Genomic DNA, 21,418 nt, shown 5'->3' with positions numbered 1-21,418 from the left:
ATAAATGGCACCTGAATATATGGAGGGGAGTGCATTGAGCAGGAAGAGGATTCATGTTTGTGGAAGAGGGGAAGGTCTGCCTGTGCTAGAGTGAAGGTCTGTCATAAAGAAAGATTTATCAAGCTGGTTTGTACAGAACACTATTCATGCAGAAGTAAAAACCATTCCTGACCATGTAGTCATTCAACTTTTGCTTGGAGGCTTCTTGTAAGGGGGAAGCTTGCTACTTCGTGATGTCTCACTCTGAGACCACTCTGGTTTTCTAATTAGAAAGTTTGTCCTCACTTCAAATGGAAACCTTCCTCTCAATCAATCATTCAGCAATTATTAAGCATCTACTATATGCCAGATCCAGCCCCTGATTAGGTCTTTGGGGGCCAAGTATAGAATAGACCTTAATCCCTCTTGCACAGCATAGTTCTTCAGAAGCTCGAAGAAGGAGGCTAGCATACCCTGCCTTCCCAAGCCTTCTCTAGGTTCAACATCCCTAATTCCTTCCAATGATAGTTATTGGAGGGCCATCACCATCTTGTTTACTCTTCTCTGAGTGCTCTTTAAAAACAACATTTGGACAGCTGCTTTATAATATCATTGACTTTTTTTTGTAATTCTTGATATTTTATTGTATGCATTCAAAAACATGATTCTGAGAAGGTATTCATAGGATTTCTCAGACTGACTGTGACAGGGGTCCATGACAAAAAAAAAAGAAGAATCTTGCCCTAGCTTATCAAGTTCTTCCCTAAAGTGTGGCATCCAGAACTCAATAGAGTACTCCTGATCTCTCATCAAGGGAAAGAACAGCCAGACTATGGTCTACCCAAACCCTGGACATCATACCTCTCCTAATGCAAACTCAGATTGCTTAAGCCTTTTTTGGCTGCCAAATCATATTGTTGACTCAGTGAGTTTAAGACAGTCCACTAAGACCCCTGGATCTTTTATAGGTTGGCTCCTTATGAAAATCACCTTTGTTTGTGAAGCTGATTTTGGGAACCCATCAATATTAAATTTCACTTTATTAGAGTAAGATAAGATTCCTTTATAACCTCATATCCATTTGGGATATTTTTCATGTAGACATATTTTTCTCGCATGTGGTGTCTCCCCCATTAGAATGTAAGCAAACTTCTTGAGGGCAGGACTATGATCCTCATGTCTGGATCACACAGCAAACATGTTATAAATGTTTTTGATTGAGTGATTGATTTTGAAACCTATCAGTCATCCAGCATAAGGGGCTCACAGCTAGTAAATGTCAGAGGAAGGATTTCTGATCCCAGAGCCAGAACACCTTCCAATATACCACAATGTCTTGGATGAAGGTAGAGATGAGAAAGACTGAGATGAAATGCTTATCAAATTTGCAGAGGAAACATAGCTGAGAGAGCTAGCATCACAGCAACCCTGTGAGTTGAATGTTATTATCCCCATTTTATATATAAGGAAACAAAGACCAGGTCAAGTTAAATGACTTGCACAAGGTCACACCACTAAGTAAGTATTAAGTGTCCCAGGTCAGTTTCGAACTCAGGTCCTCCTGACTTCAGGGCCAGTGCTCTATCCACTGCACTACCCAGCTGCCTCCAGTCACATAACTCTTAAGTATCTGAGGCAGGTTTTGAACTCAGCTCCAATATTTTATCTACTGCATCTTCTAGGAGAGGGAAACTTGAGGCTATTATAATATAAGGTCTATATATAAATTAACAGGCTTGAATTAAGAGGCTGGGATCATAAGCAGCAAAATAATACAGTGGATAGTGTCGGACCTAGAGTCAGAAAGACCTGAGTTCAAATCCAGTCTAAGGCACTTACTGGTTTATGTGACTCAGGGCAAGTCACTTAACTTCTGCCTCAGTTTGCTCACCTGTAAAATAAGGACAATAATAGGAATAACCCTTTCCAGAGTTGTTGTGAGAATCGAATCAGAGTAGTTGTAAAATGTTTAACAGTGTCTGACATATAAAGGACATATCAATATTACCTATTATCATTATGGACTGTAGAACTCCAGAGGACTGGGATCATCTCACCCAGTTCCATCATTTTATGGAGGAAGAAGCTGTGGTCTAGAGGGGGAGTGATTTGTTCCAGGTCACACATTCAGGAAGGAAGCAGCAGAGCCAAGATTCAGAACCAGTGCTTCTGTAAAAATGGAAAGGGAGAAATTAATATGCAAGACAATTCTAAGTATAATTTCACCAAATTTTGGACAGGCTTGAGGGATAGATGATACACATAGCAGGAGGCAATAAGAGGATTCTCCAGATTTGAACCTGGATGATGGGGAGAAGGATGACACCCTCGGTTGAAACCAGGAAGTAGAATGTATCACCAGACTGAGAGAGACTGATTCTTTGGGTTTGAGGTAGCATCGAATGCCAGTGCATCAGGAACCTATGATTTCATCATCAAGGATCTTTGTGCATTTGATGGGTTATTCTGGAGAAAGAGGAATTATTAGCCTTGCCCTCTTTGGCTTCAGAGAAAGGTCAAAGAAGATGAGGGCCAAGTGGCAAAGAGGTAGGTGAATTTAGGTTGGATGTTAGGAAGGAACTTCCCAATGGAGAGAGTAAGCTGGGCTCCCTCAGGACATGGTGAGCTCTTCCTCCTGAGATATCTTTAAGTAGAGATTGGATAACCATTTGGTGGGTTTGATATAGTAAGGATTCTTATCTAACATTGAATGAGTTTAGAGGGTCAGTGAAATCCCTTCCAATTCTCATACTCTGTGACTGTGTATTTTCCTCCAGACCCCAATTCCAATGCATTATTTACCCCTTAATATCTCTAGAAGATGAGGCACTCTGATAACTACACCCAGCAGTGGACATCCCTCTCCTCTCCCACTGGGGCCCAGATATGCCTATGTCACCTATCTCTACTTTTCAGTTTATGATTCTACTAGTTTCTTTTCCATTGGGTGGAATTTAGTAACTGGATGACTTTTCTCATTTCAAGATCCAGGGATACTTTGATCTGTCTTTGTGGTCCAGAGCGCCATACCACTCTCCTTCTCCTTTGCTTCTGGGTTCCAGTTTGATTAGACTTCTCTAAGGTGTAGATGATACCATGAAGCATAGTGTGGGTTAAAGAGCACTCAGATGGGTTTCAGTAGGGGTCCTTGATTTGGTACTTCCAGTGGAATGACTTTGGGCAATTTTATTCAAGAATCATTTGCAAAGAACCTGCCTTAAGCTGGGCATCAGAGATACAAAGACAGAATGGGCAAAAATGTCCCTGCCTTCCAGGAGCTTACAGTCTACCAGGTGTGGAAGAAGGCAACATGGACACATCCATAGAAAAGAAATGCAAAAGATTTTTTTGGTAGAGGTACTAACAGCTGGGGGAAATCATTTCTCCAAGCCTCAGTTTCTTCTTGGTGAGGAGAATGCTTTAAAAGCTTTGAGAGCTATCATTCCTTTGATCTCTGGTCTCATTCCCTCCCAGCTGGCATTTCCTGGGTTTGACCAGCCAATCTTCCTGTTGCATCTTATCAACTGGCAACCCTCACAACCTGCTAGGAACTTAGTGTGACCTAGCATAGAGTCTAGTGTCTAGAGTCTAACCTCTGGTAAAGATATTTCATCTAGTAGAGACAGTTATATCCAGGGGGAAAGTTGAGGGAAGATCAACCCTAAATAATAAATGTCTTAGGATGTTGCAATCCAAAAAGTACATAGTGAATTGAATTAGGATAGGAGGGGAAGATGGAAAAAAAAAGGTAGACCCTATCTTGCCCTTGAGGACCTTATAGTCTGGGAGAGGAGATAAGATCTATATGAAACTAACCAAAATGCCAAATCAAATTTAAATGTATGAGAAGCACAAACAGGCTCTGAGTGGTCCGTTTCTGAGAGATAAATTTCTGACTCTAGGAGTCAGAGTAGGTCTCATGGAAGATGTGTCATTAAAGTTGGTTGTTAAAAGATGTGTAGAATTCAGTAGGTAGCATTTCAGAGATTGGGGATGGTGTGGACAGATGGATACTGGTTGGAACATGGGGGATAGATTTTGAGGTTGACCAGCAGGCTAGTTGGACTGGGCTATTAAGTAGATAAAGGAATAGTATAAAATAAGCCCACTGAGGACAATGTAGTCAGAACATTAAATGGCAGTTGAAGTAGGGAGGTGAGCAGTGAGAAATGGATAATGATTTTGAACACTGAAGTGATGGAATCTGAGCTGGCTCTTTGAAACATTTCCTTAGCAAGAGTGTGCAGAGTGGGTTGGAGGTTGGTAGACCAGACAGGAGAGCATTGCAAGTCCTGATGTCATCGATCCTCTTTGAGAACAAAGGTCAAACAATAACAAACAACTGTAATAGCCCAGGTGACAAGCGAGAACTGAAATGAGGTGGATAAAGAAGGCAACTGATTGGGTGTGAGAGGTGAAGAAGGAGGTATGTGATCAGTTGCTAAATGAATTATATAGAAGAAAATTCTCCTGAAAATTAAAAGTGGAAACAGGCAACTTCTCTGGGTGTGAAGGGTTTATAGAGGCAAATTATGAAATGGTCAGTGTGAATATTTATGCCTCTGTAATTTGCAAATACTACAAATCAGGGCTTAATTTATCCTTTTTTGATAGTTTAGATTGAAGAGAAAATGTTAATGATATCTATTAAACTTAAAAGTCTATCATGTTTCCATTTCTTTTTTTCAGAAAGCTGATTGTTAAACATTTACTATTACACCTCTCTCAGAGGTGAGTTTTAATCTTTATCATGAAGAATGGATAGAACTTAATAGAAATAGAAGAGTAGAAAATGCATTTAGGTGGTTAGGAAACCAATTTACCTAGCTTCCCCCCTTTGATTCCAAGATGCCAAATAGGATACTAAGTAGAAAGACCTGGGTTCAAATTCTGCCTTTGATACTACCTCATATATGCCCATGGCAAAGTCAATCATCTGACTTCTTTGAACCTCAACTCCTTCATTTGTAAAATGATGCAATAAAACACAAAGACTTCCAAGATCCCTTCCCAATCTTGTATCTGTGATTTGATCAGCAGCAGCAGTGGTAGCCAAAAAACCCCCTAATAACATCTAAATCTCTCCATCCTGTTCCCTGAGAAGTTCATATCTAGAATCTCATGTTCTGCTCTGGATGACACAATTTAATAAGAATGCTAATTAACTGTCCCCAGAAGAGGACAACCAGGATTGGGAAAGACCCTGATTCTATGTCATATGAGAAGTAGTTGAAAGATCTAGGAAGGTATAGGCTGGAGAAGAGAAATCTTGAATTAGGATAGGATTTCAGTCTTCAACTATTTGGAGCAGAATAACTTGTTATGCTTGGTCTCAGAGGAAAGAACCAGAAGCAATGAGGGGGAAACTAAAACTGGACATCAGGTAAATTTTTTGTTTGCAAGGCAATGGGGTTAAGTGGCTTGCCCAAGGCCACACAGCTAGGTAATTATTAAGTGTCTGAGGCCGGATTTGAACTCAGGTACTCCTGACTCCAAGGGCTGGTGCTCTATCCACTGTGCCACCTAGCTACCTAGCCACCCCTCTCCTTAGGTATTTTATCCTGTGACCAGACTTTAAGGAATGTCCTCGGCTTGGGGTTCATATAGACTAAGTGATACCTTGGGGGGCTTCCCTTAGAAGCTGGATTCAATGTCATTCCTCATGCATAGATATGAGGAAAATATTCAGGCACTCAAGCTAACTCAAACTAACTACGTAATGGCTTTAGAACAGCCTCAGTCCTCAGAAATAACATAAAAGTCACAAAAGAATCAGTTAAATAGTCAAGAAAACTCTCCCTCTTGGAGGGGTTCTACCTTCCTCAAGAGACCCGAATGATTCTCCAGAGTGGTAACATCATCCTGAGATTCCCCCCCAAAGAGAAATATGCTTGGGGTTGCTAAAGGCAATACCTTATCCTCTGGTAAGTTCATGCCTCCTACAAGGACCCATCTTTTTTTTTAAAGAAAGATTTTATTTATTTTGAGTTTTACAATTTTCCCCCATTCTTGCTTCCCTCCCCCTGCTCCCCACAGAAGGAATTCTGTTAGTCTTTACATTGTTTCCATGGTATACATTGATCTAAGTTGAATGTGATGAGAGAGAAATCATATCCTTAAAGAAGAAAAATCAAGTATAAGAGATAGCAAAATTACATAACAGTTTTCCCCTGAAATTGAAGGTAATAGTCTTTGGTCTTTGTTCAAACTCCACAATTCTTTCTCTGGATACAGATGGTATACTCCATTGCAGATAGCCCAAAATTGTCACTGACTGTTACACTGATGGAATGAGCAAGTCCATCAAGGTTGATCATCACCTCCATGTTGCTGTTAGGGTGTACAGTGTTCTTCTGGTTCTGCTCTTCTCACTCAGCATCAGTTTATGCGAATCCCTTTTCTCTGAATTCCCATCCCTCCTGGTTTCTAATAGAACAATAGTGTTCCATTACATACATATATCACAGTTGGTTAAGCCATTCCCCAATTGAAGGACATTTATTTGATTTCCAATTCTTTCCCCCACAAACAGAGCTGTTATAAATATTTTTGTACAAGTGATGTTTTTATCCTTTTTCATGATCTTTTCAGGGTATAGACCCAGTAGTGGTATTGCTGGGTCAAAGGGTATGCACATTTTTGTTGCCCTTTGGGCATAATTCCAGATTGCTCTCCAGAAAGGCTGGATGAGTTCACAGCTCCACCAACAATGTATTAGTGTCCCAGATTTCCCACATCCCTTCCAACATTGATCATTGTCCTTTCTAGTCATATTGGCCAGAAGGACCCATTTTTTCCTTCAGATGTATAGTACTACTCTAAGATTAAAGCCCGAAAGAAGCACTGAGTATGCTAAGGAAGCAATTTCTTTCCAGTTGTATCTGCACAGTTCATATAATTCAAAGGAAGCGTGGAGGACAAGTCCAAGTCATTGTATATGATAAACAAGTCACTAGGCATATTCCCTCCACAAACCCTTGCCCCTTCTCAGCCTCCCTCCAAAATCTTGGAGTTTTGCTATATGTTCTCTCAGTATGTCCAAGGTTCCTTTGTAGCCCTCAGCCTTCCCCTATGTCATCTATTCTTCTTTCTTCTCCAGTTGTTTTTTCAGTCATACATGCCCTTGATGATGTCTCAGATGTCTGCCTAATTTATAAACTAATACATTTTCCTGCCTCAGTTACATGCATTCCCCACTCTGCAATATGGTTTCCTCCTGAAAACAAAGGAAGGTTTTGGCTTCTGGAATTGTCCCTGTCTTTAAGCTTGAGAATTCATTATTAAGCACCAATTTCCCTAAAGGGCCTTTTACAAGCCTTTTACAAACACATCAAAGTCAAGGCAGTTCAAAAGATATCTCCTGAGCCAGGGCTATGTCATTCATTCATTCATTTATTCATTCATTCATATATTCAATGAGCATTCTATTTATTTTATATTGACACATACTAGGAAATTAATAAATGTTTATTAAATGTATTATATGATTATACATGTATAACCTATCTCAGATTGCTTACTATCTCAGGAGGGGTGGGGAATGGAGATAGGGCAGGAAGGATAGAATTTGGAACTCAAAACTTAAAAAACCCAAATGTTAAAAATTGCTTTTACAGGTAATTGAAGGAAAAATAAAATGTTATTAAAAATAAATATTTGTTGACTAATACTGGGATATGTAATTAATACTTAGATACTGTGATGTATCACATCTGTCATGTATGGATCCAAGTCTGGATCATAGACTTAGGGCTGAAAAAGACCTTAGAGATCATGGCCTAAAATTTACAGATGGGCTCAGTGGGGCTAAGTAACTTGTAAGGTCTTCAATGTCAGAGGGAGAATTTGAATCTTCATCTCCTCCCTTCTAAATACAATCTACTATTAAATCAAGTTTCCAGCCAAGCCTGGAGTAATACTAGGTTCTCAAGCTTATAGTCTACTGCCAACAACAACGTATAAACCAGATTCATACAGGACAAACTGAAGATAGCCCCATAGAGGGACACCAACATTATAGAGGGTAGAGAAAAGTTTCTGGAAGAAGGTGGGACCTTGACTGAGGCATGAAGCAGGTCTCAGGGAAGGTAGGAGGAAGAGATGAGAAGGGAGAGACTTTGAAGGCCATCAAGGAGATCAATGTCATGGGATTGTGGAGTATGTAAAGTTATCGGAAGACTGGAAAGATGTGGGTGGGGGGAAGGATTTTGAAAGTCAAGCAGAGGATCATATACTTGGCACTGAGGACAGCAGGGAGTCACTTGAATGAGGATGGAACAATGATATAGCTAGGTCTGCATTTTAGGAAGATCACTTTGACAGCTGAATGGAGAGGTGGACTGGAATTCAGAGAGACTTGGGGCAGGGAGACAATCCTGTCTCTGTTTGGCATTTCCATCAGAGTGATAATGGGCAAGTGACCTCATCTTCCTGGAAATCAGTTTCCTCATGTGTCAAATGAGGGCCTTGCACAATATCATCTCTAGCTCTAAATCTAGGTGATCCTTTGTTTATCACAAATGTCCAAAGTTTAAACAAGAAGCAAGAGAAACTAGAGATTCTAACACAATGAAGCAAATTAGTCCTCACAGCGTCCACTGAAGCATGGTGGAAAGAAACCCAAGATTGTGATGTGGTTCTGGATGGACATATCTAATTCAAAAGAAAGAGGAGAGTTTAAGGGGGTGGGCAAGGGGAAGCAGCATTATATATTAAGAAGGGATATCAATGTAAGGAAATTCAGGAAAATGTTGGGGTAAAGATGAAGGGAGAAATGATTATGTCATCAGAATATACTACAGACCACCTGGACAGAAAGGAGGAAAAAAATGAAGACTTCGAGGAGGGGGAATCACAAGCCTGCCCAGACTCATGATAGCATAGTGATAGGAGATTAGTCATTTTAACATATCAGCTGGATCCAGGTCTCAGTGCTAAAATCAGAGCAATTGATTACTTCTTTTCCTTTTTTTGGAGGCAATTAGAGGTTGTGACTTTCCTGGGGATCACATAGCTAGTAAGTGTCTGAAAGCAGATTTGAACTTGGGTCCTCTTGAATCCAGGTCCTCCTCACTACACCCTTTAGCTGCCTCTTGACTTCTTCATGATAAGGAGCCTATAAGTGGACATTCAACACTTGGTCTGATTTTTATCACCAGGGAAAATTTGGTTCCCTTAGGAGGGAAGAAATCACCCAAAGCCCTGATAGAGTTTTTAATGGAGGAGAGGAAAATGGGGTACATTCTAAAAAATCTGACAATAATAGATTTTTGAGAAATCAGATTTCAAAAGGGTCAAAGGAAGTTTAGGTAGATCCCATGATCTGAAATTCTAAAGGGGAAGTCATCCCAGAGGAATAGGATAGAAACTCTTAAGAATAAACTTCTGAAGGTAAAAAGAGAAACAATTGAAATGAAAAAAGAAAATTTTGAATTGTTAGTTATGGATTCAGGGAAATCACAAATCAATCAATCAATTTACTAGCCCTATTAAGAGTTGACTATATGGGGCGGCTAAGTGGTGGAGTGGATAAAGCACTGGCCTTGGAGTTGGGAGTACCTGGGTTCAAATCTGGTCTCAGACACTTAATAATAACCTAGCTGTGTGGCTTTGGACAAGCCACTTAACCCCATTTGCCTTGCAAAAAAACCTAAAAAAAAAGTTGACTATATAAGGGGAGGCTAGGTGGCGCAGTGGATAGAGCACCAGCCCTGGAGTCAGGATTACATGAGTTCAAATCTGACCTCAGACACTTAATAATGACCTAGCTGTGTGGCCTTGGGCAAGCCACTTAACCCCATTGCCTTGTAAAAAAAAAACCTAAAAAAAAAAAAAAAGAGAGTTGACTATATGTCAATCCCAGCTGGGAATACAAAGAAAAACAAAAGACAATCCCTGCCTTCACGGAACTCACAATCTAATGGGGAGACAATATACAAACAAATATGTAAGAATTTTTCACACATATAACCAGATGTGTGTAAACATAGATACTAACAGAGGGATGATGCTAACATTAAAGTAGATCAGAAAAGTTTTCTTGCAGTGGTGGGACTTTAGATAAAATTTTAAGGAAGCCAGGAAAACCAGAAGATGGAGATGAGAAGGAAGAATATTTCAGGCAAAGGAGAGAGTCAGTGAAAAATTCCCATATTCAGGAGGTAAAGTGACTTGTGTAAGGAACAACATGAAGATGGAACAGGAGATGGAAACAAAGGCAGGTTACAGAAGAGGAAGATGAGGTTGGCAGGGTCTAAAGAAGGGAATCAGGCAAGCAAAAGCTTAGAATGAGCTGAGGCTGATTGGAAGACCTAAGATCATTTTTTTTGGTTATTATAGTGAAAAGAAGAGGTTCCAAAAGGGGATAGGACAAGAAAAATTAACAATAGAGAGAAGGCAGAAATACTACTCATTTTGCTTCTATTTTCTTTCCTAAGTAGAATGATGCTTACACTGGAAATGATAGAAGAAAAATCGCTAAGGGGGAATTGGTCCCCAAGATTGTAAATAAAGAGGCAGTCAAAGAACACCTAATTTCCCCTTATGGATTCAAGTTACCTAGCCAGATGAATTGCACCGTAGGGTAGGACTGAAAGAACTCCTTTTTTAGCAGGGGTGATTGCTAAACCACTGTTAACGACATTTGAAAATCCATGGAAAATGGAAGAAGTACCACAGACCTGGAAAAGGGCCAATGTCCTAATTTTTTAAAAAGTGATGACGCTTGAATCTGCAAACTCTAGGCCAGTGAGCTTGACTTTGATTCCTGGGAAAATTTTAGAGCAGATCCCTAAAGAGATGGGCATTGAACATCAAGCAAGGGAAGTGGGGATTTGAAGACAGTAGCTTCATCAAGAATGAGTCATGGCAGATTGCCCTTGCTTCTTTTTGTGATACCTTTACTTAACTTGTTGATCTTATGAATGTTGGATTTTATAGTTTGATTTTGGCAAAACCAATATAAATATAAAGAAAAGATGATCATATAATTATGTGTATTTGGAACAAACTGGATGAATGGATAGAGACGTTAACAGTTCCATGTCACTTGGCAGAAAGATTGCAGATGGATTGAGTGCTTCAGAGACCTGTTCTTGGCCCTGAGCTCTTGGACAGTTTTATCAATGTTTTGGACAAAGATAGTAATGGCACACTCATACAGTTTTCTGATGACACAAGGTTGGGTGGGGTAGCTAACCCAATGGATGGTAGAATCAGAAACCAGACTTAAGCAATCGGCTGAAGCAAATCAGATGCAATTCATTAGAGATCATTGTTAGAGTCTTATTCTTGGGTATAAACAATCAACTTTAACATCAATATAAGATGAGGGAGGCATAGTTAGACAGCAGCTGCTCTAAAAAAAGACCTGGAGGTTTAGTGAACTACAAGTTCCAGGTGAGTGAGCAGTATGATGTGGCAGTATAATGCTACATTGAGAGGCATAATTTCCAGGAAGAGGATGAGATTCCCACTGGACTTTGATCCAGATGGACAACTTGTAGAATGCTCTGTTCAGGTCTGAGCATCACATTTAAAAAGGTAATAAGATGGAGAGTATCTGGGGGGGAGGGGGGATCCCCAATATCCATAACTGGATGTGGAAGGATCTTGAATCCTCATTTGGAAAGATTAAATGAGAGCAGTTAGGTGGTTCAGTGAATAGAGCAAGGACCTGGAGTCAAGATCTAAGTTTAAATCCTTCCTCAGATGTGTGACCCTAGACAAATCTCTAACCTCTCTCCGTTTTCAATTTCTCAGCTACAAATGGGGATAATAATAGTGCCTACTTCATAGGGCTGTTGTGAGAATCAAATGAGATAACATATGTAAAGTACTCTCGCAAACCTAAGAGTAGGATATGACTGGCAGCCATTATTTTGCTCAGAGAAGACTCAATGGGAAAAGGGGTGCTATCATCAGGCATTTGCAGGGTTGTTCAGAAAAGGGATCATATTGAATGTGTAGAAACTCTATCTGATTACTTACTATCTTAGGGGAAAGGAAGGAAAAATGTAGAACTCAAAATTTTACCAAAATGGATGTTGAAAACTATCTTTACATGTAATTGGAAAGAATACTATTAAGAATCAAATAAAATAGGGGCAGCTAGGTGGCGCAGTAGATAGAGCACCAGCCCAGGAGTCAGGAGGACCTGAGTTCAAATTCGACCTCAGATAATAGTTACCTAGCTGTGTGACCTTGGGAAAGTCACTTAACCCCATTGCCTTGCCAAAGAAAAACGAATCAAATAAAAGAAAAAGAAAAATGAAAAGGGAGCGTACTGATTTGATTGAGGTTCAGAAGGTAATTGTTGTTCTTCTCTGGAGCCATCTGGGTCCAGTGGCCAGATCTCAAGCAGGATGACTTAGAGATGGCCCTGGATGTAGTGGAAGCAAAGGGGAGAAGCTGGAAAGGGATCGACTAAGGCTGGATAGCAGAGAAAACTTCTTAACAATGAGAAGTGTCCATAAGTGAAAAGAGATGGTGGGTCTCCCTCCTTGAAGGTCTTTGCCTTAGAGACTGGGTGATCACTTGTTGGGTGAAGATTCTTTTTTAGATATGGATTGGGCTGAATAGCTGTTGAGAACCTTTCCAACTCAGCAAATTTTGTGATACCAGAAGCTCCAACATCAATTAGAAGGGGATTTAAAGTTAGAACTAGAAATCAATGATCATATAACTGTGCATTATGGAAGCCTTAACTGGCAGCATTCTATAGGGTACATTGTCAGAATGTAAGAGCCATTAAAATATAAGATCCTTGAGGGCAGGATCAGTTTTGCTTTTTTGTCTTGGTATTTCCAAAATGTTTATTCTAATATCTAATCTGATTGGAGGGGGAAACGACTTGAAGCAGGGAGTTGAGGGCCAAGGAGAGAACTTGGAGTGTCAGCCATATTTTGGGGAAGAAGAAGAAGAGACATCAAAGAAAGAGATGGAAGGGGTGGTCAGGGAAGTAGGAAGAGGTTCCAATGTCCCCGAAAAGAGGGGGAGAGTTCTCAAAACACTGAGTGATATGTGATGCCAAAAACATTAAGGAGGATGAGGATTGAGGAAAGGCCATTGGATTTGTCAAGGAGGAGGTCATGACTGGTTTTGGAGAAGGCAGTTTCAATAAGGTGGTGGTAGTTTGGTTGAGGGTAAGAAGCCAGATTGCAAGAGTTTGAACAAAAAGTGGTCAGGAATAAGTGGAAGGGTGAAATAACTTCACCATATATGGGGTAGAGGGCTAAGATCAACATTCATTTAACATTTGATAAGCTGCTTTTACATGTATTTTCCAGAGAGTGGGTGATAGTGGATGTAGAAACAAAAGGAGTATCTGCCTTTAAGATCCTTATAAACTAGACCTAGCTTGGCTTCCCTGGCCTCAGTTTCCTCCTGTGTCAATTAGGGGGGTTGGACTTGATGCCTTTCATTCCCAGAAATGTAATCCTAGATCTAGGATTACTGAATCTTTTTCAGCTTGATAGGATGTCCTTATGCTTTCAAAACTTTGAGAACTCAGGATCACCAACTTGAGCTTATCTTTGCACCTCTCTGGACCCATTTCCCCAGCTGTAAAATGCTGAGGTTGGATTAGATGGATGGTCTCTAAGGTCCCTTTCAGTTCTGGAGGGATGAGTCTATGAGCTAAGACCTACATATACACAGCTGTAATACTAAGTGAATTGGAGTGCCTAAGGAGAGTGGAGCCAGACTTCTGTTTTTGTTTTTGTTTAATTTCCATATGAACCATATCTCCGGATACGTCCTGATTATGAGCGAATTGTCCAAAAAGGGAAGGAATGAAATTCAGGCCAATGGTGAGCACAGTGGGAAACCTCATTTCCAGGTAATCCAAAATCAGGGAGCAAGGACTCAGGAGTCCGGATGCCTGCCTTCCCCCGAAAACATCTTTTTTTCAGAAGGACTGCTTCACAAAACTCATTAGCTGCCTTGGTTATCCGCCAGGACAGTACAGTGTTAGCTGCTGACATCCGAGCAGGGTGGGAAATTGCTCCGAGTTGTCCCAAACTGACAGGCCAGCATGAAGGTCCTGATGTTCCTCTTCTTTCAAATTAAGAGCAGAAGCCTCATTCTTAGAGTCAATCACTGCCTGTTGACAGGCCCAGAATTCTTCCTTTGAGTGTTTATAAGAACTACAATTCTTTTTTTTTCTTTCTCTCTCTTTTTTTTTGGGGGGGGGGGGAGGGATTAGGAAAGCCATACATAATAGAAAGAAGGGGCTGAACCTTTGCCAAGAACAAGCTGTCTGAATCTCACTCTCCTCATTGCTGCCAGGAGTTGAAGCCCATCTGTGAGCCAAGACACTGGCCCCAAGACAGGACATTTTTAACAGGAAAATAAGTGTATGCAGGCAGGAGCATAACAGTAAATAGGTGACTTCTCAAAGCTAGGTCGGTGTTTCTAATCATTCTTTCCCTTCATTCTTCCCTTTTTTGTGCCCCATTCCCCTATCTCAGTGTCTGGCACATGCTAGGTGCTTTAAAAAAAAGTGGTGTTGACAAAAAAAGGTTTGATTGATTGATTGATTTCACATCCTGTCTCCAGCCCCTGGTCTGGATCCCATGTTCCAAAGACAATGCCATAGATCTTATTTCCCTTTTAGAGATAAATTCAAAATGGTCCTGTTCTCTTTGGATAGTCTGACCCATAGACACACACCCTCTTTGCTTCTCCCAGGCAGGCTCACTTGGCTCAAATGTACTCTATCTTGTGGAAGCCCCAGGACTTGAAGTTTTTTTCTTTGTAGCATTTCCTTACCTTCATCTTGCCAGCTTAATAAGTTCTGACTGGCACTGTGTTCAGAGCACTGGATTTGGAATCAGGAAGACCTGAGTGTGAATTCTTACCAACAGTGGAATCTGGGCACCCCTGTTTGCCGTCTCTATAAAATATAATAATGTTTATCCTTCATTCTCAAAGAAGACCACGACATTAGGGAGGTGATGCCATGACAAGCCCTTGAATTGGATTGGGGGGAGGGGAGGGGCTGTGCTAAGTCACCAGGCTCACTTTCTCCTCCAGAGTCATCTGGGTCCAGTGACCAGATATGAATCAGGAGGACAGGAGATGAGGCAAGGATGTGAGGCAATCAGGGTTAAGTGATTTGCCCAAGGTCATACAGCCAGTAAGTGTCAAGTGTCTGAGGTGGGATTCAAACTCCTGTCCTCCTGACTCCAAGGCCAGTGCTTTATCCACTGCACCACTTAGTTGCCCTTCTATAAAATGGAGATAATAATAATAATAACAGACACCATCACCCAGGAGTGTTGTGTGGGTGAAATGTGAAAATGTCATTAAAGTATTTTTTGAATCTTAGAATGCTGTGGAGGTCAATTCCTAACCATGATACTTAATATTTGTGTGACCGTAGGCAAGCCTCCTCATTTGTTACAATGCAGGGCCAAACCAGATGACCTCAAAGGTCACCTCTAATTCTAAAGTTCTTAGGAGATGGTTTCTGAGGTCCTTTTCCAGCTTTGGATCTATGATCCTCTAACCAGAGTTCAAATCTTGTTTCTGGTATTTATCATCCGTGTGATTTCAGACAAGATATTTCATTGCCCTGGGTCTGCTTCTGTTTTCTCACCTGGAAAATGAGGGAGTTAGAATGAGTGCCTCCAAGGTCAATTCCAGCTCTCCATCTAGGATGCGATATTACATGCCATAGTTATTTGTAGTAGCTACTCTTGCTCTGCTCAGTAGTCAATAAAATATATTGAGTGTATTTATTCTATCCTTCTGGAAAGATTGTATCCCAGAATTGAAGGGGCTTCAAAAGTCCTCCAATTCAATTTCCTACTTCAAAATCTTGAAGCTGAAAGGTATATTGATGGCTTTCCAAACCAATCTATATCTCAACAGAAATCCTTGCTAATAATAATGATGTCATCTCTGTATAATTCTTTAAAGTTTGCAAGACATTCACCAAGAAACAATCCTGTGAGATAGTGTATATATTAGTATTCCCATTTTGCAGAAAAGAAAACTAAAAAATTTCTAAATTATAAAAAAATTAACATTTGCTTTTTAAAATTTTGAGTTCCAAATTCTCTCCTTTCGATTTCTTCCCTCCCCCCCTTCATTGAGAAGTTGAGCAATTTAATACAGGTTATAAATGTGTGATAACATAAAACAAAATTCTATATTGGTCATGTTGTGAAAGAAAACATAGACCAAAAAAACAACTAAGATAAATAAAGAAAACTTTTTGAAAAGTATGCCTTGATCTACAGTCATCCTCTATCAGTTCTTTCTGGGGGGTGTATAAATTTCATTCTAAGTCTTTTGGGGATTATCTTAGATCATTTTATTGCTGAGAATAGTTGATCATCATACATAGTGCTTCTACTGTATACAATGTTCCTCTGGTTCTGCTCACTTCACTTTGAATCAGTTCATTTAAGTCTTTCCGGGTTTTTCTGAAAGCATCTGCACATCATTTCTTACCCGTTATAATCATATACCACCATCTGTTCAGCCATTCCTTAATTGATGGACAACTCCATTTTCAATTCTTTAGCTCCACAAAAAGTGGTGTGCAAATATTTTTTGCACATATAGGTCCTTTTCATTTAAAAAAAACTCTTTGGGATACATTCCTGTGGGATACAGATATTGCTAAGTCAAAGAGTATATACAATTTTCTAACTCTTTGGGCACGGTTCCAAATTGCTCTCCAGAATAATTAGATTATGGTCACTTTGATGGGAAATGTCGGAGGAGGATTTGAACTTGCTTTTCTACTTCTCATTGTCACTGAATGACAGAATTTTAGAGTTGGAATGAACTCAGGATCCACTTGACCCAACTCATCCCTGAAAAAGAATTCTGATGACAATGGACCAGGAGTTAAAGCTGAAACCTGAACTGAGTCTTGAATGGCCATGCAATCTCAACTTAAGGCTTCAGGAAGGAGGAACCTGTTTCTTTCTGAGACAGTTCATGTGAATACAGTCATAATTAATTGTTTTATGGCCTTAATAGGAGGTGAAACTGGGACTTCTGATCATTCATAATCTCCCCATAGAGGATGTAGAGATGCCCATTGATGCCTTGTTAAGGAGACAGTGATTAAATCTCAGTAACTGATACAACCCAAGATGGACACCTTGCTGGAAAGGATGGGTTTCTTTGACTAGTCTGTATCCAAGATGAATGGATTGATTCAAATATTTGGGAAGATGGGTTCTGTTGGGAGGTGCCACTCTGGAACTTGAGTGGAAGAATTTCTTTTTTGTTTGTATTTGCAAGGCAAGGGGGTTAAGTGACTTGGCCAAGGTTATACAGCTAGGTAATAATTGTCTGAGGTCAGATTTGAATTCATGTCCTCCTGACTCCAGGGTTGGTGCTCTATCCACTGTACCACCTAGCTACCCCTGACTGGCAGAATTTCTCAGGTCTTTTTCTTTCTATCTTTCCTCAAAAGAGAATCCAGCAGGTATATGTGTGTAGGGAAGGGCTAGGGGTGGGTAGAAACTGGTAATGGTTTCCTTGGAGAAGCACGTGAAAACTTCATGTATATGTTTACACAAACCTATAAGACCTGACAAGAGAGTGCTTAGATTTTTTTTTTACTTGCTTTTCCTCCAATTTCAGGGTAGAAATGGAACAGGGGTATTTCCTCACTCAAGATATGGAAAGGGTGATAGCCTCATATGCTTATCTATATTTTTCAAGCAGGTGATCTATAGACAATGTCCTTCCTGAACCTTGCCTCCTAATTGGGGGAAGGTGAATCCCAGGCAGATTCCAGCCCTTCTAGCTAGAGAAGGAAGATTTTTTTGATCCATGTGTCTTGGTTGGAAGGAAGGGCAATCTTTTCACAAGGAACAAGTTCTGGAGATCAGAGATATAATAGACTTCTAGCTAGAGAAAGGGGATTTCCTGAGCAGCATCTCCTTTATTTATTTATTTATTTTTTTAGGTTTTTGCAGGGCAAATGGGGTTAAATGGCTTTCCCGAGGCCACACAGCTAGGTAATTATTAAGCCAGGTACTCCTGACTCCAAGGCCGGTGCTTTATCCACTGCGCCACCTAGCCGCCCCTACCTCCTTTAGAAAGAGAAGTGGATTCCTTCCATGTATCCTGTTCCTTGCCCAACTTCCCAGAAATGGAAAGATTTTGAGGGACAAAAAAAAGGCTTTAGTTTTACTTTTCTCTGTTTCCATGAGTAATTGTGAAAGGTGAAAGTCCTGTAGTTAGGGAGCTACCTATCTTGCAGCCCCAAAATGTGTCTCTCTCGAGGGAGGAATTCAAACCATAGGTAGTTAAATCTCACAAGAACTTCCAGAACCTCTAGAAAAGTGGGATCTGGTGAAAAGACAGCAGAATTGTATTTATCGTTAATGGAATTTTGAAAACCACTTTATGTATTTTCTACTATTGTTTATGGTCTTCTTCGAAGTCCTTTTCTGCATTTTGTATGGGATGAAATAAAGACTGTCCTATACTTGATATCATTGAGTGCTTGTACAAGATTTGGGGATTCCATTTACTATGTGTATTGAAACCTAGACATGTTAAATGCAAAGTTTCCCAGAGTAAATCCTAGATGGGGGCAAAAACTAGCCAAAGCTTTTAGGAAAGTCCTCAGGATTGTATCAAATCCATGTGAGCACAAAACTGGGGGTCTTGGGCCACAAGTTATATTAAGAAAATTTTCCTTATATCAAATCAAAATCTGCCTCTCTGAAACTTCTACCCATTGTTTCTATTTCTGCCATTTGGGAATGAAGACCTCTAATGGACACTGTCTTATAACAAGGAAAAACAGCTAAGTATAATGGATTACTGTTATTTAAAATGATGACTCTGTTTAAGAGAGAAGTTTGGTGTAATTAAAAGAACTTTGCCATTTTTCAAGGGCAATTTTCTCCTGCTCCTCTTTAATTCTCCATCCAGCTCCACTGTTCATTGGTAATGTGTATGAGATACATATGCTGATAGACAAGCTTGATAAGTTGTCTGTATAACTGCATGTCATGATCTGGACAATGGACATTCTTCCTCCCCTTGATTTTTCCCAAGTGGATACTAAGGTCATGCTACTTTGAATAATTACCATTCTCCTCCTGGAGATTCAGCAATGTTTTTGTTGTCTAATTGTTTCAGTCATGTCCAGCTCCCCATAGCTCCATTTGGGGTTTTCTTGGCAAAGGTACTGGAGTGGTTTGAGCACTTCATAAATATTTATTAATTTGCTCCCCAATTTTAGAATAGTTAATAAAAAATTAACAGTGAGATTGTGTGTACTCTACATATGATCATCAATTGTGTCATGTGTCTAAGATGGAATTCACTAGACCTACCAATGTCATCAAGGATTTTCTCTATGTATGACACATTATTCTCATAACAAATTTATCCAGATGTTCTTGATGTCACATTTTTGCACGGTGAGGGGGACCTATTAATAATTCCTTTGATATCTTTTCCTCTCTTAAATACCTTGTCAACCAATTTTACCTCCAAAACATCTTATATACATTCTCTCTTCTCTAATACTGGTGCCAACTTGCTGTGAAACCTCATCACCTCATGGCCTACTGGTTGATCTGCCTACCATAAGTCTCTCCCAACTCCAATCCATCCTCTTCTCAGCTGTCAAAAAGATCTTCCTAAAATACAAGACTGATCATGTCTTGCCTTGCCCCATTCAATGAGATCAAGTGACTCCCCATTACTTCTCACATCAAATATAGCATCATCTTGTTGTGCTTTTACAGCCTTTCATGACCTGTCCCACCCCGTTTCCAATCTTCTTAGCCCTTGTACCCTCTCTTCTCTTCCCCTTCCTCCTCCCCCATATTTTGTGACATTGAGCTCCTTGTTGTTGCTAGAACAAGATATTTTATCTCCCAGTGTTGGTCATTTTCACTGACTGACCCCTTGGAATATATTATCCCCTTCTCTGTCCCTTGGTCTCCCTGGCTTCCTTCAAGTCCAGGCTAAAATTCCACTTTCTACAGAAGCCTTTCCTGATTCTAGTATCTTCTTTCTGTGATTATCTTCATTTTCTCCAAAATATAGCTTCTTTGTATATGCTGGGGGGAGGGTTCTCCCCTTTAGAGTGTGAACTCCTTGGGGGGGGGGATTTTTGCCTTTTTGTATTCTTAGTACTTAGCATAATGCTTGGAACATGGCAGATGCTTAATTAATGTTTGTTGACTGACTAACTTCAATATTCTCACAATTATGTTGTTTCTAACATTGTTAGCTCTTAATGACCCAATAATATTCCATTACTCTTATAAAGCACAATTTGTTCAGCCATTCCTCAGTCCGTAGGCACCCAATTTGTTTCTAGTCTTCAGCTACTATAAAGAAGTGTTCCTATGAATACTTTGTATATGTGAGACCTTTGTTTTTAATACTGTTAACTCTGACATATTAGTTATTGTTTCCACCTCTTGGGCTTTGGTAAACTTGATGAGCATGTGATCTATGCCTTCATCTAAGTCACTGATAAAACTATCAAATGATATGCAGTCAAGGCTATAATTTTCTTAACTAGAGAACTCCCTATATACTTAGATTAGACCATTAATAAATCCCTTTGGGTCCACTCATTAGTCAGCCCAGTTCTGAATCTAATTAATCATAATAGCCCTTTGAAGTGGTCATCTGACTTGTCTGACCACTACCTTCCTTTTAATCATTTTCTACCTCTTATTCTTTCTAAATCTGACCACAGTATCATAGTATCATAGAATTAGGGGGACCTCCACACTTACATGGCCTCTCCATTCATCACCCTTCTCTGGACTCATGTTTCTCTCTTCACAGTCTTGACCCTGTGGTTGACCCTGTGATTGATTGATGATGATGTTTGTTCTTCATTCCTGAAGAAGACTCTGACTTCAGGGAGGTGCTGCCATGACATGCTAGTGAACTGGATTTAAGTGAGAGAGTGCTGTACAGTCACCAATCTCACTTTCTTTTCCAGAATCATCTGGGTCCCTTGACCAGGGTAATTATATGCTATTGAATTCCCTTGAAATTTTTGCTCCCTTTTGCAATCAAATCACACTTTACTAAACTTCAAGTCTGGGTTACCTCTACCATCTGCCTTTTCCATTCTTACTCATGTGCTGCTCAAGAAAAACCACTCCAACATTTCAAATGGGCTCACTGCGAATCTGTGTCATCTTAATCTCAACAGGAATCTAATAAAAGCTTTTTTATTCAAGTCCCAAATTGCCTCTCTATCATACTCTCTGAAGTGGCTATTTCACATTTTTTTCTTCAAAAATTTCATGCCACCTCTTTTCCTATTCTGCTCAACAAAGGACATCACCTCTTACTTAAGACAATGGAAGTCGTTTGTTGTGAGCTTACTCTCTTCCCTTGCTTCATTTCTCAAAACCCCCTTCCTCATTCCCCATTTTCTGCTCTTTTTCTCCAGTCTCTTATGAGAAGGTGGTATGTA

At 40.0% G+C, this 21,418-nt stretch overlaps 1 long non-coding RNA gene across 3 annotated transcripts in view; it reads left to right on the top strand.

Annotated features, from left to right (window-relative positions):
- The window catches only part of LOC141512462 (uncharacterized), a 50,265-nt gene that overhangs the window by 7,261 nt on the left and 21,586 nt on the right, over positions 1 to 21,418 (top strand). Inside the window, exon 3 of one of the 3 annotated variants that reach the window (XR_012475500.1) lies at positions 4,669 to 5,035. The exons of the other annotated variants lie outside the window; for them this stretch is intronic. This is a non-coding gene — a long non-coding RNA (uncharacterized LOC141512462). Of the gene's footprint in view, positions 1 to 4,668; positions 5,036 to 21,418 lie in introns of those variants that run through there. 3 annotated transcript variants of the gene reach the window in all.

The sequence above is a fragment of the Macrotis lagotis genome, chromosome 2 (genome assembly GCF_037893015.1).
Source record: "Macrotis lagotis isolate mMagLag1 chromosome 2, bilby.v1.9.chrom.fasta, whole genome shotgun sequence".
In the NCBI taxonomy this organism is placed as follows: domain Eukaryota; kingdom Metazoa; phylum Chordata; class Mammalia; order Peramelemorphia; family Peramelidae; genus Macrotis; species Macrotis lagotis.
The sequence above is the reverse complement of the archived record's forward strand: the minus strand, read 5'-3'. Positions and strand labels throughout refer to the sequence as shown.